This window comes from Panthera pardus, unplaced genomic scaffold (assembly GCF_024362965.1).
Source record: "Panthera pardus isolate Hobbes unplaced genomic scaffold, ASM2436296v1 HiC_scaffold_8, whole genome shotgun sequence".
Lineage (NCBI taxonomy): Eukaryota > Metazoa > Chordata > Mammalia > Carnivora > Felidae > Panthera > Panthera pardus.
In genome coordinates, this window is record NW_026527013.1 from 48,871,021 (window position 1) to 48,890,216 (window position 19,196).

At 36.5% G+C, this 19,196-nt stretch overlaps 1 pseudogene; it reads left to right on the plus strand.

Moving 5' to 3' along the window:
• LOC128775459 (tubulin alpha-1 chain-like) overlaps positions 1–18,985 on the plus strand; it is an 84,879-nt pseudogene extending 65,894 nt beyond the window's left edge.
• The last annotated feature ends 211 nt before the right edge of the window (positions 18,986–19,196 follow it).

Below are 19,196 nucleotides of genomic sequence, written 5' to 3' on the forward strand. Positions count from 1 at the left end.
ATTGTCCTACAGCAAATTACACTAATAAATACTCTATCTAATAGTTTTTATCTGAGTACATCAGTCTTTATATTTGTAAATAATTTGCTGATTCATCTGTGAGTTTAAAGTTATTTATAGTGTTATTTTCCATATAGGAATTTAGTTTTTGTTTCTTAAAAATTATGTTTTAATTAAATTGAATATTAATTGTTCAATTAAAATGAAAATTATTTAATTCTTTTATAGCTTGTGGCTTTTATTTTATTCTTGAGGAAGTATGCTTTCTCCAAATATGTGTATGTGTGTGTGTGTGTTTGTATATATATTTTTTTCAGTATTTTTTAAATTTTTTTTTACTGTTTTTATTTTTGAGGCAGAGAGAGACAGAGCATGAGCGGGGGAGGGGCAGAGACAGAGGGAGACACAGAATTGGAAGCAGGCTCCCGTCTCTGAGCTGTCAGCACAGAGCCCGATGCGGGGCTCGAACTCACGGAGTGTGAGATCATGACCTGAGATGAAGTTGGACGCTCAACCGACTGAGCCACCCAAGCACCCCTTTTTTCAGTATTTTAAAATGTATTTTCTGTCATAAATTCCATTTGGAAGGTGTGTCTGTGGGGGAGGGGGATGCCAGGTAGTTATCTAACATTTTTTTCCACACAAGATGATAACCTATTATAGATACTCCTACTACTGAATGGTTCATCCTCCACTTACTAATTTGGAATTCTATATTTTCGTATAAGAATTTGTATATATGTGGAAATTCATATATATGTATGTCTATTCCAGACTCTACTCTGTTGTCCTGATGTCTCATGTCTACTTCAGCACTGTACTGATGTAATTGTTGCAGCTTTATAGTGTGTTCCCATATGTGGCAGAGCAAGATCTCAGTCTTATTCTTTCATTTCAAGATTATTATAACTAACCTCCCCCATTTATCTTTCTTTCCTGCTTCTCTTGTTTTATGTAGCCTCAGACCTCTTGGCAAAATCCACATTTTCTAGCTTGATAATCTGATTCTAAAGTCAATGTATTTGGAGGTGTTTTGTAAATTCTAGGAGACATGCAGATGTAAACTGCACAGCTCATGGGTAGTAGCATTTCTCAGATAATTCTTATTCATCTTAGCTATGGAGAGAAAAATGCAACTTTTGTCTGTGTTCTGTAACTATTTGTATTTGCCTCCTCCAACCTGATCTACAAGTTATTAATACAAATTTATTCAAGGTATTTGGAAATTGTTTAGATTATTTGAACATAATCCCTTACTCTGTCTCAAAGACTGCTCTACCCCAAATATCCCTGCTTCCTTCCTAAAGAAGATGTCTGGGTACAGGAGAGGGATTGCTTATGCTTCCTCTTGCCACTGTTCTGTTGCCCTGGCCTCCAGAGTGATGTCCTTTGTCCATTTTGGAACTGTTAGCCCTGTTGGCATTTAGGACTATAGCCATCATCCTTTCTCTGGGTATAGACAGGGCCCTGTGATACTTTCTGGCTACCTCAGAAACATGTGAGCTCTTGCTGGTGCTATCCATGCCCTTATTGTCTAACTGTCAATCCCAGTTGGTCTGCAGTCCTGGGAACAGAACCCCTAATCTGCTCAACATCCCACCTGTTCACCTGCTCTAGATATACCTTTCCCATATCAGATCTGAGGGCCATCCGGGAACCCAACTCTCTACAGCGTTCTGTTTTTATGTGCCTGTCCTCCACATGGTTGTGGGAGCACTCTACAAGGCAGTCCCTTTCCAGATTAATAGGGCAATCATTCCTATCATTCATGATTTCCTGAACTATCAGATGCATTTTCCCATCTGGGACACCTGACCTATTCCCTTCATGAACAACTCTGCCCTGACCTTCTCCTTTGCATCACCTAAGTGGACAGCAGAAGTTGTTTTCCCTTCATTTCCCGTCCATCTTCTTGACTCTGGTCTAAATCCATCTGACTTTATGTGGGATAGAAGTATCTCCTTGCATTTTATGTTTTCTATGTAATGGCATTCTTTGGAGAAAACCATTGACTACTGTGAGGATGGTACCTTTTGTAGTTCAGCAACTAAGAGGTCTTGATCTCTACACAATGAATACAGTGAGGATGGTACCTTCTGTAGTCAAGCAATTTGGAAGGTCTTGGTCTCTACACAGTGGGTGAATTTTGCAGTGAGTCTGACTAGGTCAGTCACGTGAAATGAAAAGACAGAAAATAATGTAGCAGATCTGTTATGAGGGCGGTAACATATTTTTCAAGGCTGTTGTCCTACTGAATTTTGACTGTCAGCGATAGTGTCTCCTTTTGGCATTTCTTCTATAGTAAATTCTATCAGGCAGATAGATACCTAGAAATTCTGGCAATAAGATGAAAACCAGGTACTGTAAAAAGTGTAAGAAAAATTAAACAATTTTTAAACATTACCCTCATTCATAACAGAGCATGTAAGACAGTATTAGTATGAGAAGGAGAACATTAGTCTCAAAGTCATTGTCACCTACAGCCTCAGGTTTTGTGTATAGAAGATGGTATAATATTACGTTTTCTAACTGTTCATGAGATTTTGAGATGGGCCTGAAAAGCACCATGTAAACTATAGTCTGTACCATTAATCCATGTTTCTCATCACCTCCCCCTCCCTTTACATTTCATCTCAGAAACTGATTTTATCCTCAAATTAAAGACAACAGTTAAATTAAAATCAATTCATATTTTTGCAGCTTCTAGAGGTTTAAGTATGGCAAGAAAAAAGAGAAATTAACAGTTTGGGGAAGTTAACAGACATTGTGCTTATATTTTAGCTTGGTTAACATTCAGAAGACTTATCTCCATTTTACAGATAAGGAAACTGAGGCACAGGGGAGTCTGTAAATTGTTCCAGCTTACCAAGTAGCAAAGACAGAGCTGAAATCCAGCCATGACAAACTGCAAAGGTATTCTTCTTTCCAAGGCACTTTTTACTACCAAGGGAGTATGTTTCAAAAAAACTTTAAAAAATGCCTTTGTGCTTGTTAAAGAGTTATGTGAGTAAGTCAGAGGTCTTTGTGGGACAAATGTCATGCTGCTATGTGATTCATTGTCAGTAGTTTTTTGGCAATTTGAATTCCTCTGGGTTTTGCCATAATAATTTCAAGGTTAGGTGTAAGAGTAAGCCAGTAAGTCAGACTGTGTTTTGTAAGAATAAATATCTGTTGTTCTCTTAACCCTGTTTTACTGCTGCCAGTCACCCCATCTTGTCATCTCTTTCCCCTCAAATATACACAATGCCATCATTTAAATTTCATCATATCCATGTTCTCACTTTAGTTTTTATTTAACCTTGGCTTAGATCTTAGTTATTTCCAGGGAAAAAGTGGCACACATTTTAGGAATACCTAGATAGATTTAGGAATGATGTATGGTGTGTTCAACCTCATTTAATATTCCACTTTACTTGGTATTTAATTCCCCTGTCACTTCCAAATACTTTGGGTGACTAGGACTATGCAATTTGTGTGTTCATTTCACATTTTATATTGATCCTTCTGACCTTATGTATCATGCTTCATGTTTTTATTGCATCTTATCAGACTGGATCTTATCATCAGATGTTTCACTTTCTCCCATAACTAAGATTTACTGTGTCCAAAGGCTCTCAAATTTTAGAAGCTATTTCATTTTAATTTTGTGTCATTGTTTTGAAATTAGCTCCATAATGTATATGTACCTTTGACTTGCCTCAAATTGAAATTTATTATTAATTTCCTTTTGAAATTGGGGACAGTTTATGTGACACCAGGTAAATGGTTACTTGAACAGTGAATTGGAACATCTTATTTGTGTCCTAAAAGCAAAACCATTGCTATAAAAAAAAATTGTAGGTACCAAAGGTCATAATGGTATTTTGACCATATAATGACCATATAATGACCATAATGGTCATTTTGGTATTATCTGGGGTCATGTTCCTTATGTACAATAGAGATTCTATTTTTTTAAGTTTTTTTTTTCTGTTTTTGAGAGAGTGAAAGAGAGAGAAAGAATCCCAAGCAGGCTCCACACTGTCAGTGCAGAGACTGAAGCAGGGCTTGAACTCACTAACCACGAGATCATGACCTGAAGCAAAATCAGAGTCATACACCTAACAGACTGAGCCACCCACACACCCCATGAGATTGTATTTTTATCTGCATTAATTTTTTTTTTTTTTTTAAATTTTTTTAATGTTTTATTTATTTTTGAGACAGAGAGAGACAGAGCATGAACGGGGGAGGGGCAGAGAGAGAGGGAGACACAGAATCGGAAGCAGGCTCCAGGCTCCGAGCCATCAGCCCAGAGCCCGACGCGGGGCTCGAACTCACGGACCGCGAGATCGTGACCCGAGCTGAAGTCAGACGCTTAACCGACTGAGCCACCCAGGTGCCCCTATCTGCATTAATTTTTAACAGCTCTTTCATTGGCCTCTGAACTACCCTGAACCAGATCATGGCTGTTCCAAAGTTAAGCAGCTGCTGAAATAAGACTACTTATAAATTTAATAGATATATTTATAGGTCTATTTTAAGGTCCTAGTGAAAATAATTTCCACTGAAGGTTTTGCTTTTAGCTAGTCTCAGGAGCCCTAAGAGTCACCTGCTTTAAAAACAATGACAGGCTTTAAAAATAGATAAATCAAGAGGAGATATAGTCATGTTCAGAATGAACCTTTTGAGTTCAGAATGACCTCAGAATCTCATTTCTAGGAATTTAACTCAAGGGAATAATCAGACATTCAATGATGTATTAAGTATATTTCTGTGGTCCTTTTTATAGTAGCAAAAACATGAGAAACAAAGTATCCATTAATAAGAAATTGATAAATATGGATTTTCTATAGTAAGCTCCACAGTCCTTAAAAATTATGAGTTTGATGACAAGAAGTGACATGGGAAAAGTTGCACAAACTGATGTTAAAAAATAAAACAACGGGGCGCCTGGGTGGCGCAGTCGGTTAAGCGTCCGACTTCAGCCAGGTCACGATCTCGCGGTCCGTGAGTTCGAGCCCCGCGTCGGGCTCTGGGCTGATGGCTCGGAGCCTGGAGCCTGCTTCCGATTCTGTGTCTCCCTCTCTCTCTGCCCCTCCCCCGTTCATGCTCTGTCTCTCTCTGTCCCAAAAATAAATAAAAAACGTTGAAAAAAAAAAATTTAAAAAAAAAAAATAAAACAACAAAGTAAAATATAGAAAACTATTCACATTATGTACAGATATGATGTCAACGAAAACATCATTTTTATATACATATAAAAAGAGATTAAAGAGTTCACCTTAAAATTATAGTAGTGTGGTAGACAGATTGGAGAATTAGGGACAACTTTTATTTACTTATTATAAATTTTGGCAGAAAGAATCTGTAATTTTTTTAGCATTAGAAGCATACTGTACACTTTCCAAAAAACAAGGATGATTTTATCTTTCAGAATGAGCTCAATTCTTCGTTTAAAATATGTATTATTTTTGAGTATACATGGAACTTTCTCCAGAATAGATCACATACTGGGTCACAAATTGGGCGTTGACAAGTACAAAAGGATTGAGATCATACCATGCATATTTTCATAGCACGATGCTATGAAACTTGAAGTCAACCACAAGAAGAAATTTGGAAAGACCACAAATACATGGAGGTTGAAGAACGTTCTACTAAAGAATGAATGGGTTACCTGCTTTCTTAGTGTAGTAGGCAGCACATCGGTCTCATCATAATCTGAAGAATGAATGGGTTAACCAGGAAATTAAAGAAGAAATTAAAAAAATATATGGAAGCAAATGAAAATGAAAACACAACAGTCCAAGCCATTTGGGATGCAGAAAAAGCAGTCCTAACAGGGAAGATATAGCAATACAGGCCTACATCAAGAAGCAAGAAAAGTCTCAAATATACAACCTAAGCTTACGCCTAGAGGAGCTAGAAAAGGAACAGAAAATAAAGCCTAAAGCCAACAGAAGAAGGGAATTAATAAATATTAGAGCAGAAATAAATGGTATGGAAACAAAGAAAACAGTATAACAGATCAATGGATAGGAGGAAGAATTAATAAAATCGATAAACTTCTAGCCAGACTTATCAAAAAGAAAAGAGAAAGAACCCAAATAAATAAAATCATGAATGAAAGAAGAGAGATCACAACCAACACCACAGAAATACTAACAATTATAAGAGAATATTATGAAAAACTATATGCCAACAAACTGGGCTATCTGGAAGAAATAGATTAATTCCTAGAAACATGTAAACTACCAAAACTGAAACAGGAAGAAATTGAAAATTTTAACAGACCCATAACCAGAAAAAAACCTGAATCAATAATCAAAAATCTCCCAACAAACAAAAGTCCAGGGCCACATGGCTTCCCAGGGGAATTTTACCAAACATTTAAAGAAGAGTTAATACCTATTCTCAAACTGTTCCAAAAATAGAAATGAAAGGAAAATGTTCAAACTCCCTCTATGAGGCCAGCATTGCCTTGATTCCAAAACCAGACAAAGACCCCACTGGAAAAAAAAAATGCAGGCCAATATCCCTGATGAACATGGGTGCAAAAATTCTCAACAAGATACTGGCAAATTGAATCCAACAGTGCCTTAAAGGAATTATTCACCACTATCAAGTGGGTTTTATTCCTGGGCTATAGGGGATATTCGCAATCAATGTGATATACCACTTTAATAAAAGAAAGGATAAGAACCATATGATCCTGTCAATAGATGCAGAAAAAGCATTTGGCAAATTATAGCATACATTCTTGATAAAAACCCTCAACAAAGTAGGGCTAGATGGAACATACTTCAACATCATAAGGCTATATGTGAAAGACCCACAGCTAATATCATCCTCAATGGGGAAAAACTGAGAGCTTTTCCTCTAAGGGTCAGGAACCAGACCAGGATGTCCAATCCCACCATTGTTACTTAATACAGTACCAGAAGTCTTAGCCTCAGCAGTCAGACTATAAAGAGAAATAAAAGGCATCCAGACCAACAAGGAAAAGGTCAAACTTTAACTATTCATAGATGACATGGTGTCTATTTTTTGTCTACACCAATTTTTTGTCTACACCAAAAAATTGCTACAACTGATACACGAATTCAGCAAGCTTGCAGGATACAAAATCAACATACAGAAATCTGTTGCATTTCTATACACCCGTAATGAAACAGCAGAAAGAGAAATCAAGGAATAGATCCCATTTATAATTACACCAAAAACCATAAGATGCTAGGAATAAACCTAACCAAAGATGTAAAAGATTTATACTCTGAAAACCATGGAACACTGATGAGAGAAATTGAAGATGACACAAAGAAATGGAAAAACATTTCATGCTCATGGATTGGAAGACCAAATATTGTTAAAATGTTTGTACTACCCAAAGCAGTTTACACTTTTATTGCAATCCCTGTCAAAGAATTTTTCATAGAGCCAGAGCAAATGATCCTAAAATTTGTTTGGAATGACAAAAGACCCCAAATAGCCAAAGCAATCTTGAAAAAGAAAAATAAAGCTGGAGACACCATGGTTCCAGACTTAAAGCTATATTACAAAGCTGTAGGCATCAAGACAATATGCTACTGGCACAAAAACAGACACTTAGATCAGTGAAACAGAATAGAAAACCCAGAAATGGACCCACAACTATATGGTCAACTAATCTTCAACAAAGCAGGAAAGAATATCCAATGGAAAAAAAGTCTCTTCAAAAAATGATGTTGGGAAAACTGGACATTGACATGCAAAGAAAAACTGAACCACTTTTTTTTTTAATGTTTATTTTTGAGAGAGAGACACACACAGAGTGTGAGCAGGGGAGGCACAGAGAGAAAGGGGAGCATGCAGAATCTGAGGCAGACTCCAAGCTCTGAGCTGTCAGCACAGAGCCTAACGCAGGGCTCGAACTCACGGAACTGTGAGATCATGACCTGAGCCAAAGTCAGATGCTTAACCTACTGAGCCACCCAGTTGCCCCAAACTGGACCACTTTCTTGGACCATACACAAAAGTAAATTCAAAATGGATGACATACCTAAATGTGAGACAGGAGTCCATTAAAATTCTAGAGGAGAGCACAGGCAGTAACCTTGTTGACCTTGGCTATAGCACATCTTACTAGCACATCTCTTTAGGCAAGGGAAACAAAAGCAAAAATGAACTATCAGGACTTCACCAAGATAAAAAGCTTCTGCATCACTAAGGAAACAATCAACAAAACCGAAAGGCAACAGATGGAATGGGAAAAGATATTTGCAAATGGCATATCTGATAAAGGGTTAGTATCCAAAATCTATACAGAACTTACAAAATTCAACCCCCCCAAAAAAATAATAAATAATCCATTGCAGAAATGGGCAGAAGTTGTGGATAGACATTTTTCCAAAGAAGACATCCAGATGGCTAACAGACACTTGAAAAGATGCTCAACATCGCTCCTCATCAGGGAAATACAGATCAAAACCACAATAAGATACCACCTCACATCTGTCTGAATGGCTAAAATTGAGACTACAAGAAACAACAGATGTTAGCGAGGATGTGGAGAAAGGGAAACCTTGCACTTTTGGTGGGAATGCAAACTGGTGTAGCCATTCTGGAAAACAGTATGGAGATTCCTCAGAAAAACTAAAACTAGAACTATCCTATGACTCAGCAATTGTATTACTCAGTATTTACCCAAAGGATACAAAAATACAGATTCAAAATGTAGATGTTAATAGCAGAATTATCAACAATAGCCAAACTATGGAAAGAGCCCAAATGTCCATCGACTGATGAATGGATAAAGAATGGATAAAGTATATATCCATATACTTATGTAAATGTATACACACACACACACAATGTAATATTGCTCAGCCATCAAAAAGAATGAAATCTTGCCTTTTACAATGATGTGGATGGAGCTAAAATATATTATGCTAAGTGAAATAAGTCAGCCAGAGAAAGACAAATACCATATGATTTCACTTATACATGGAATTTAAGAAACAAAACAGATGAACATAGAGGAAGGGGGAAAAAAGAGAGGGAGGGAAACCATGAGAGACTCTTAACTAGAGAACAAACTGCAGTTGACCCAGGGGAGTGGGTTTGAGACGGGCTAAATGGGCAATGGTATATTAGGAGGGCACTTGTTGGGAGGTGCACCAGGTTATATGTAAGTTATGAATCACTAAATTCTACTCCTGAAACCAGTGTTACATTGTATGTTAACTAACTAGAATTTAAACAAAAACTTTAAAATAAAGGCAGGAAACAAAGGCTAAGAGAATACCAAAAGGTTGTTACATTATACCTTTGTTGTTTACTCAAAGTAATGCTTGTTTCATCCTCTGTGAGATTCCTTTACCACACACACATATCCTTTCTCCCCTCGCCCCCAACTCTGTCTCTCTCTCTGTCTCTGTCTCTGTCTCTCTCTCTCTCTCTCTCTGGTCTGAATCTCTCTTTGCCTAAGTAGAATCATATTTTGCTCACCATAATAGTCATTTGTGTCTGGGAGGGAATTTGGGACTTTTTAAAAATCATTCTGTGGGTTCATAGATAAGTGGTCATGGCATTCAACATTAGTCCATTTAAGGTGGCTCCACTAGGCAGGTTCTTCTCTGTTCCTTGTTACCATTATTTAAACTGTAAAGTGACAGTGTTTGTGAACCCAGAATTCTCCCAGAAGCCTGGAAAGGTTTATTCCTCATTGCATTTGTTGCATAAAGGGGAATTTATGTGTGTAAGAGAAGTATGCACCATTCCTGATGCAACTTCCTTGAGTAAATTCGTAAGTTGTAAGCTGTTAATACTGTTTTTCAGATCCAATCTTCCACACCTCTATAGCCCCATGGTCCTTCCCCTGTGCCCATTGGCACTCACTATCTGTCATTGACAAACTTGCCTGTTTTGCCAGTCACATTTACTCCAACTGAAATTTGCTGTCCCTGGGTCTCTCTCCTTTCTCCGTAGTCCTCTAAGTGGAGCCTGTTTGTCCCCCTTGATGTTTCACAGCACAGGATCTAGAAGTGGGATGAATATCCAACTTGCCTCCAACTGATGGCTGGACCATGTCTCACCCTCTCAAAGCCATTGCTGGTTCTTTTTTGTTTTTTGTTTTTCTGTTGTTGTTTTGTTGTTGCTGTTGTTGGTTAAGGGCAGTAATCTGTCTACGGTACCTGCTCCACCAGCAAAATGTTTCATCAGAGGTTTTATCAGTTGCTTCTCATACTTTTCTTGCCCCTTTCCTTTCCAGTACAGATTTCATGGTCTTTCAGATAAACATTTGTTTGTACACACCCACAGTTCCCTTGTACCCCTCTTTCTCTGTTGTATTCACTCAGCAAGATTTCAACCCTCACTGCTTCTAGATTTCTGCTTGCGCTGCTAAACATCTGAGGGAGCGAATGACTTGGCTGATTGATGCCATTTACATTTCTACCCACAGATCTCAACTGGGTCTTTAGCTAACATTTTTCTGATGATCTCCTGCTCTCTCAGAGGACAATTTTGTATCTTCTTTCTCCTTCTCTGACTCATTTTTATAGAAAAATAGTCATTTTATTCCATCTTCTTTGTCCCTTCCTCCACTTCTTCCTCGCCATCCCTTTCCCAGATCTGCTCCTGAACCTGTCTCCCCTCCTGTTATAATGAATGGATTTTGCTTTGTCCCCAAGTACAGCCAACATTAATACATTGCTCCAGTCCATTGTGCTTATTCACAGAAAGCTTTAGACTCTCATTCTTTATTCCTTTTTCACTCCCATCAACATAGAATCATACAAAACTACCTCTCATATTTAAAAATAAATCCCATCTTAAACCCTGAAACTTCTTTCAACTGTTACCCCTTTTCTTTGTTTTGATGTGTAATAAAAATGTTTGAAAATGTTTTCTATACCTGCTATGTATGCTCATCTCTCCCCTTTTATTTTTCAGCGCCCTCCAGCTGAAACTACTTTTGACAAGGCTAATAAATTAGTTTTTTAAAGGGAAGTCTTTCAGATGGTCTTCAGGAACAATCTTTTTTTTCCCCCTCATTATTGAAAAGAGAGATTCAAGGTATTAAAAATTAATATTTTCCTTGACCTACTGAAGGCAAAATAAATATGGGTACCTGGTGCTGATTCATCGTATGCTTTGAGTTTGGTGGTAACAATCCAGAGAGGACCACAGTGTTACAATGTAAAAGTCACTAGAATTTAAAGTTTTCTATCAATTACAATTTGTAGGCCACAATTTTTTTTTGTCATTGTTTTTGTTTTTTGAGAGAGAGAGACAGAAAAAGAGCATGCACAAGCAAGGGAGGGTCAGAGGGAAAGGGCAGAGAGAGAATCTTAAGAAGCAAATCTCCATGTTGGGCCCATGGAGCCCGACCAGGGGCTCTATCTCAAGGCCATGAGATCATGACTTGAGCTGAAATCAACAGTCCAAGAGTCAGACGCTCAAGATAATGAGCCACCTAGGTGCCCCTTGTAGGCAGGAATTTCTAAGTTTCAGTTTTATTTATAAGTTGTAAAATCTATTTCCTGATTTCTGGATTGTTTCATTTTTAATTTTAATGATATTCCATTTTTTAGAAGTTATATATTGGCAAATAAGATGCTTTACTTAAATTTTATCCAGATTAGAAGATTTTATAAGCTGAGAGATGTTTCTTGAATCATGAAATTATAAGCGTACACAACCTTTAGACATAACATTATGATTTTTAGTCTTTTTAGTTTTCACTAAATCTTACAAATATAATTTTAATATTTTGATGAGTATTAATATATAATTTATTATTTCAGTTCTTTTGGTATGAGCTCCTCATCCCCCAACCCCTCGTAGTCAGGTTCAGTGCACCCACTGGATTTGGGCAGTTTGACTATTTTCAGTGGATGATGTAATCCAGTATGACCCTTATCCATCTTTAAATAACTGTCTGTTTTAAAAAGTTTGTAGGAATTAGTAGTGCTGAAGAAATATCCTGAAGCAATGTGTGTACACACATTTGTATAAATAACCTATTTCCCAGTTGATTTTAGTGTTTTGTTGTGTATTTTTCTATTGATGGTTGTTCAGCAATTTTTAATCTTCATGTTAAGATTACTTATTTGTGAATGACATCTATGAGTTTTTATTTAAAATATCAAATGCTATTGGGGTACCTGAGTGGCTCAGTTGATTAACCATCCGATTTCGAATCAGGTCATGATCTCACTGTTTGTGAGTTCGAGGCCTGTGTTGGGCTCTGTGCTGACAGCTCGGAGCCTGGAGCCTCCTTCAGATTCTTTTTTTTCCCTTCTCTCTCTGCCCCTCCCCCGTTCATGTTCTCTCTCTCTCTCTCTGAAAAATAAACATTAAATTTTTTTTTAAATACCAACTGCTGTGGTATTTCAGTACACTTTTATTTCATCATTTATAACTTCTTTATTTATATTTTGAATTCTATGATTTTGAAACTAAGCCATCTTTAACTGCCAACTTAAGTTTTGACCAAAACAACCTGGGTGTAGAACTCATGTAATTTAGTTGCAATTTAAGTGTGTGTGAAAATTCTTGGAAACTCGTGTGTGAGTTACATTTGAAACTATTTTCTCTTGTGCATTATCATAGAAGTTTTATACAGCTTTGATTGATTTTCAGTTGATTATAATAATTAAATACTTAATGTTTTTCATTGCTAACATTTGGAGAATGAAAGCTTTTTTGAAGTCAGTTCTTTTGTTCCTCTACCACGATTTCCACATATATTTTAATTTGCTTTTGTTTACTGCACTAGGTCTATCTTGAATTTTCCTATATCCCCCAAATTTCCCACAGCCCTACTTACTTTGACTGGTTATTAATACACAGATATTGATCTACGTGTTAGATATGTATATTACATAATTTCCTATGAGCACTATATGTAAGTTAGGTAACACAGACTCCTAACAAATTTATGGCAGAACAGAAAAATTACATTTTTGTTGTTTGTTTTTGACAGTGTGAGCATCTGTTGATATTTTTAATTTATCTGAATTTTACCAAGTGCCTTTATATTCTTATATCTTTTTTTTTCTAGCAGACTCATCTCTTTTTTGTGTGGTCATCTTTGTCTGTGTTATATACATTGTCACATATGACACAAAGTCATACTGTAACATAAAACATACTACAAGATAAATAACACAAAATACTTAAAATTTGAGAAACAATTTTCTACTACACAATTGAACTTTGCTTAAGCTAGATGAAATAATGTCACTAATGAATAATTCATATACCTTTAGTTTTTAAATTTCAGGAAAAATAATCATGTATGTAAAAATCCATAAACAAAATACACATGGGAATCATCTAATAACTAAACTTCATAGTCTTTTAAATATTTTGTCTGCCCTAATGACTAGAAATTATTTTTGTAGTACATATACCCAGATAATTTACATTAAGCTGTTAATGTAATTACCATGTATATGGTAAACATGGTGCTTTTAAGCAGTGATTGTAGCAATGTAAATTAGTAAAGTATTTGTCGTAAGCAATTAAGAAAACTATATCAAATCCTTAAACTTTGGTTTATCAATTTTATTTCTGGCAACATATATATATTTTCCATGTGGAAAAAGTTAAACAGTAAGTTGACCTCCATTTTGTGGTTATGTTGTAGAACATTATCTCCCAGCTTCAAAAGTAGGCATGGGACCAAGTTACATGAATCATAAAACTTTACTTTTACTGATTATGCCAGCTGGCGTAAGAGATGGACACCTGACCCAAGACAAAGGCCAAAATAGGTTTCCATATCAAAATAAGCACAGGAAATTTCTGTTTTGAGCATTGAGCTCTTAAGATGGGAGCCTGTAGTTCTGACCACATGGAAATCATGGGAATAGGAAGTCTGAGAGGCAAATTCAAAACATAGCAAGAAGCAGTGTGAGAAAAATTCAGGGGGAAGAGAAAATAACGAAAAACAAAGACAGCAAATCTGATGGTGTTTTGTCACTGAATCAGTTTCACTCTGTTCTTTCTGTGGTACAGTACATTAACCAATAAATTCTCACTTTTATAAAAACCAATTCCAATTGGATTCATGTTTTCTTAACAACTAGAAAACCCTGACGCAAGCTTTATAAGGACCATAGTTATCATACAACTACTTATACTACAACATTAAATACAGAAATCAAAAATGTCTTATCTAGAACATTATTGTAGATGGCATAAAAGAAACAATAAAAAATATATACTTATACCTAAAAAGAAGAAAACATATCAAAATATGAAAAATAGCTGTCTTTGAGTGGTGAGGTTAAAGGGAATATTTTTTTTGAGATTTTTAAAATTTGTCCTGTCTTATATTTTAAAGACTATTTTAAACTTAGTTGAAAAATGAACTCATGTGTAGAAACAATATGAAACTTTTTAAATTATAGTGTTTAGTTCAATAAAGATATTTCCTAAAGCAGTGATACAGAAGAGAATTACGTGGAGGTCACAGACAAATGGGCTCCCTCCCCATCCTGCCAAGTCAGAAATGCTAGAAATGGGGCCCAAGCATTCATATGCCTCCCCAGTTTCCAGAGTGACAATGTCTGGGACTAGAACAGAGGTGGTATAAGGTAAAGGTTGGGAGTGTGGGGTTGGGTATTTGACAAACCTGGATTTGGACTTTGGTTCTGCCATTACTAACTGTAACTATACAACTTTGAATAAGTTATTTGTTTCCTGTAAGCTGTGACTTTTTTTAATCTCTAAAATGAGGTTATTTTCATTGTGAGACTGGATGAAACAATGTTTGTATGGCATGTAATATGATAATTAGTGTTAGCACTGAAAATAATAAAATCTTATTTAAAAACATGAAATAACATAAATAAAAATTTTAAATGAAATAAAAAAATAAACCCCACCACCATTATTATTAGCCTCCTGTTAGCCTAGCATGATGATAATGCAAGTCAACAGAAAAAAAAATTAAATTGCCCGAAGTTAATTTATGTAAAAATTTCAGGTTTAGTATGGGGGAAATTTTCTATCATCTTCTCTCCAGGGCATACTTCCAAATAGCTTCATTCTCTGTCAAAAATAACTTCCATGCGTTTTTCTTTTTTTTAATTTTATTAGAAAAGGAATTGAATTTTAAGAATCACTAGTGCTGTACTAGTTTCAAAAATAAAAGCAAACAAACAAAAGTCACCTCTAGTGTTCTTTAAAAGGAGAAAAGCAGAGGGACATTACTAAGGTTGAATTACCAGAGACATTTACTTGCATCCCAGGTGGTTGATTCAGGCTTGATCCCCATGAAAGCCAATGGCAAAACCGAGTTCATGGAACTACAAGGAAATTTCTAGATGAGGCCAGGTAGTTCAACTCACAATCTGAATTCCAGCCAGCCCTTTAACTGGCAGTAAAATTAAAATAATAGGCAAACAAACATTTGTGAAGTCATCATAGGGAAATCTAAACTAGGGTTTTGTATCCTGGAGCTTTTACAGGTGACACATCAATAAAGTCCATTAATACATGGTATGAAAAAAACTAGAAGATACATATTACAACCATTTAAATATAAGATGCTTGAATATATTTCTTTTAAAAAAAACATTATTTATTCCTCAACTTCTATTTTATTATTCTTCCTCAGGAAGAAATAACACAGTTTTGATAATTATTTTAAATGTATTTTACACAGATAAACAAGCTGTATGATAATATATTTCTGGCTGTTATTTCAACGATGGATTGGGGGGGCTGAAATTAGACTCAAGGACATTAATTTGAAAGTTATTAATGTATTTTTGATAGAATAGTCATTGTATGGGTGTGTTTGCAAATCTTTCTCCACTGAAATTATATTTTATGCAAGCCAAATGAAATACATGCAGGGCAGAGGGCACTATGTAATTAAATGATTGATTTATTTGTATTAATTAGTTATTCTTAGTTCATTGGGGCAGGGATAAGGGATATGTGTCAGTTGTGTTCATTTGTTGGTTTTGTTTTTTTCCTACTGCTCTGCTATCAGCAGCGAAGGTACTCAGTAATATGTGTTGGGCATTTGACATAGAACATCAATAAGATAATGTATAGGGTGGCAGAATGAGGATACCTCTATTCTTTTTTATCTGGAACAACTCTGAAAACAAAAGACACTAACAAAAAACAAACTAATAGATACCTGAACACTTCAAATCACAAAAATCATAAATGGTTAGGAAGGAGTGCCATGGGAAGAAAGGATCTGATGGGGTGCCAGGAGAGGGTCACTCTTGGAGCAGAATGCAGCAAAAGTTAAGAAGATACAGAGGGGCCCAAATAGCAATACTTTGTAACAAATGACTGAAATGCACAGGTTGCTACTAAGACTCATCTAATTAAAAGTAAGCAATATTGTAAAAGGAATATCTGTATAAAGATATTATAAGGAGCAGGTGTAGGTTGTGGGGGAGGTTAGAGAAAAGGAGGAATGGATATAGAAAAGCAAAAGGCAAAAAGAGAACATACTTCAGAAAAATGTTGCCATTGGGATGGCAAAATCCCATGAGTTGCAAAATATTGCAACCAAAGTTATTGCTATGAACCCAGAAAAATTTAAAGAAACAATCCTAGATTAAAAGTAAGTTGATGCATAGATGATTTCTAGGAAGAAATTATAATTATGCCCAACAGAAACAGGTGAAAACTGAGTTGGCAGAGCTCAGGAAATAAGTGAAAAATAAAACTATCTCAGAAATTAAGACACTATCTGAAAGCAAAACAAAATCAAACTAATAAGACTTCAGGGACTTTTTAAAACACAATACAAATATAGAAGACAAGACACGCTAAAGAAAGTAAACACATAGAGTAGAAACTGATAATGGATTTAATAAGGAAAAAAAAAAGGATACCAAAAACAGATAAAGGAGTGTCAGTATACATTTTGTATCCTTGAATAAAAACCTCCTATCAAGGCGGAAACTGAAAACCTATTCTAAAATACCATTTAAGAATACAGTCTAGAAGTAAAGATTGGAAAGCACATGATGACTAAAGAAAAACGAGTTTAAGGTATGTTTAAAACTGAAATACAACCTAGTAAAGTTATGACTTTTAAAGATAAGTATATAATTCTTTGAGCATTCTGGCAAAAGTCAGATAATTTATAAGGGAAAAATATCAGGCTATCCTTAAAGTTCCCAACAATATACATTATTAAAAAACAGTGTTTGGATAAATGCACAATCATCCAGGAAATAAAGTTGAGAAAAACGTTATATCTAGACAAATTGTTTCAATAGAAAGGCAAGAGTAGATACTTACAGGTACTATGAGAATTTATTTCCTATAAATCTACCCTGAAAAGACTGTTAAAGGATTAAACCTCAGCTGGACATCAACTGAATAGAGATATGTAGCAAAAATAAACAAAAGAAAACAAAAAACCAGAAGTGAGCATAAAAATGCAATTAACTTTAAAACTAAGTAAAGAATAACCCTTTGAATCAGTTTCAGTATATAATGTGAATAGAATGACAACAAAGAAACAACGTGACTGGTAAAAGTTCGGACGGAAATTAGACAGTTATGTAAGAATATTGATTTTTTCATCTTTTGTAAACAGAAGTTTAAAAATATCATTTAGCAGATTCTCTTCTATTGACCACCTGAGTCTTGCTGTAAGAAGCAACCACCTCTCCTCTTTCTGTCCACCATCTGCTTGGCAGCTCCAAAGCAGCAACCAGATTGGCAACGCCTCCTGGGAGCTCTGTTGCCTGGAACATGGATGGCATCCAGCCCAAGGGTCAGTTGCCAAGTGACAAGACCATTGGGGGAGATGACTCCTTCAACACCTTATTCAGTGAGACAGGTGCTAGCAATCATGTGCTCAGTGCAGTGTTTGTAGACCTGGAACCCACAGCTATTGATGAAGTTTGCACTGCCACTTACTGCCAGCTTTTCCACCCTGAGCAGCTCATCACAGGTGAGGAAGATGCTGCCGGCAACTATGTCCAAGGGTGCTACACCATTGGCAAGGAGATCATTGACCTTGTCTGGGTGTGAATTTGGAAACTAGCTGACCAGTGCACAGGTCTTCAGGGCTTCTTGGTTTTCCACAGCTTTAGAGGGGGCGCTGGTTCAAGGTTCACCTCCTTGCTGATGGAATTTTTCTTTGTTGATTATGGCAAGAAGTCCAAGCTGGAGTTCTCCATTTACCCAGCGCTCCCCCACCCCCAGATTTCCACAGCTGTTGTTGAGCCCTATTACTCTGTCCTCACTACCCACACCACCCTGAAGCACTCTGTGGCTTCATGGTAGACAACAAGGTCATCTAGGACATCTGTGATAGAAACCTCAGTATTGAATGCCTAACCTATACTAACCGAATTAGGTTGATATGTCAAATTGTGTTCTTCATCACTGCTTCCCTCAGATTTGATGGAGCCCTGAATGCTGATCAGACAGGATTCCAGACTACCCTGGTACCCTATCACTGTATCCATTCCCTCTGGCCACATATGCTCCTGTCATCTCTGCTGAGAAAGCCTACCATGAACAGTTTTCTGTACCATGAAAAGCCTACCAGTACATGCTTTGACTCAGCCAACCAGATGGCAAAATTTGACTCTTGCCATGGTAAAACATGGCTTGCTGCCTGTTGTACCATGGCAGTGTGGTTCCCAGAGGTGTCAGTGCTGCCACTGTCACCATCAAGACCATGCATACCATCCAGTTTGTAGGCTTGTGCTCCACTGGCTTCAAAGTCAGCATTAAATAACAGCCTCCCACTGTGGTACTTAGAGACCTGAAGGTCTGGAGAGTGAGCTGTGTGCATGCTGGGCAAAGCCATAGCCATTGCTGAGGCCTGGGCTCACCTAGACCACAGATTTGGCCTGATGTATGCTAAATGTGCCTTTGCTCATTGGTATGTGGTTGAGAGCATGGAAGAAGGAGTTTTTTGAGGCTCGTGAAGATATGGCTGCCATTGACAAAGGATTCTGAAGAGTTTGATGTGGATTCTGTTGAAAGAGAGAGTGAAGAGGAAGAGGAATACTAAGGTTAAGAATGTCAGCAAGGTACTGCTTTTGCTGGGAAGTTTATTCTGTTTTGAACGTTGAAAAGTTGTACTTTGATCATTTAATTTGTGTATAACAGTGTATACTCTCATATACAATTACTGACATGTGCTTTAAAACACAGCACTTTGTTACAGACCCAAATTGTCCATTTCTCTAATGGGTTTATAGCTGGTAACACTTGGTATTTGA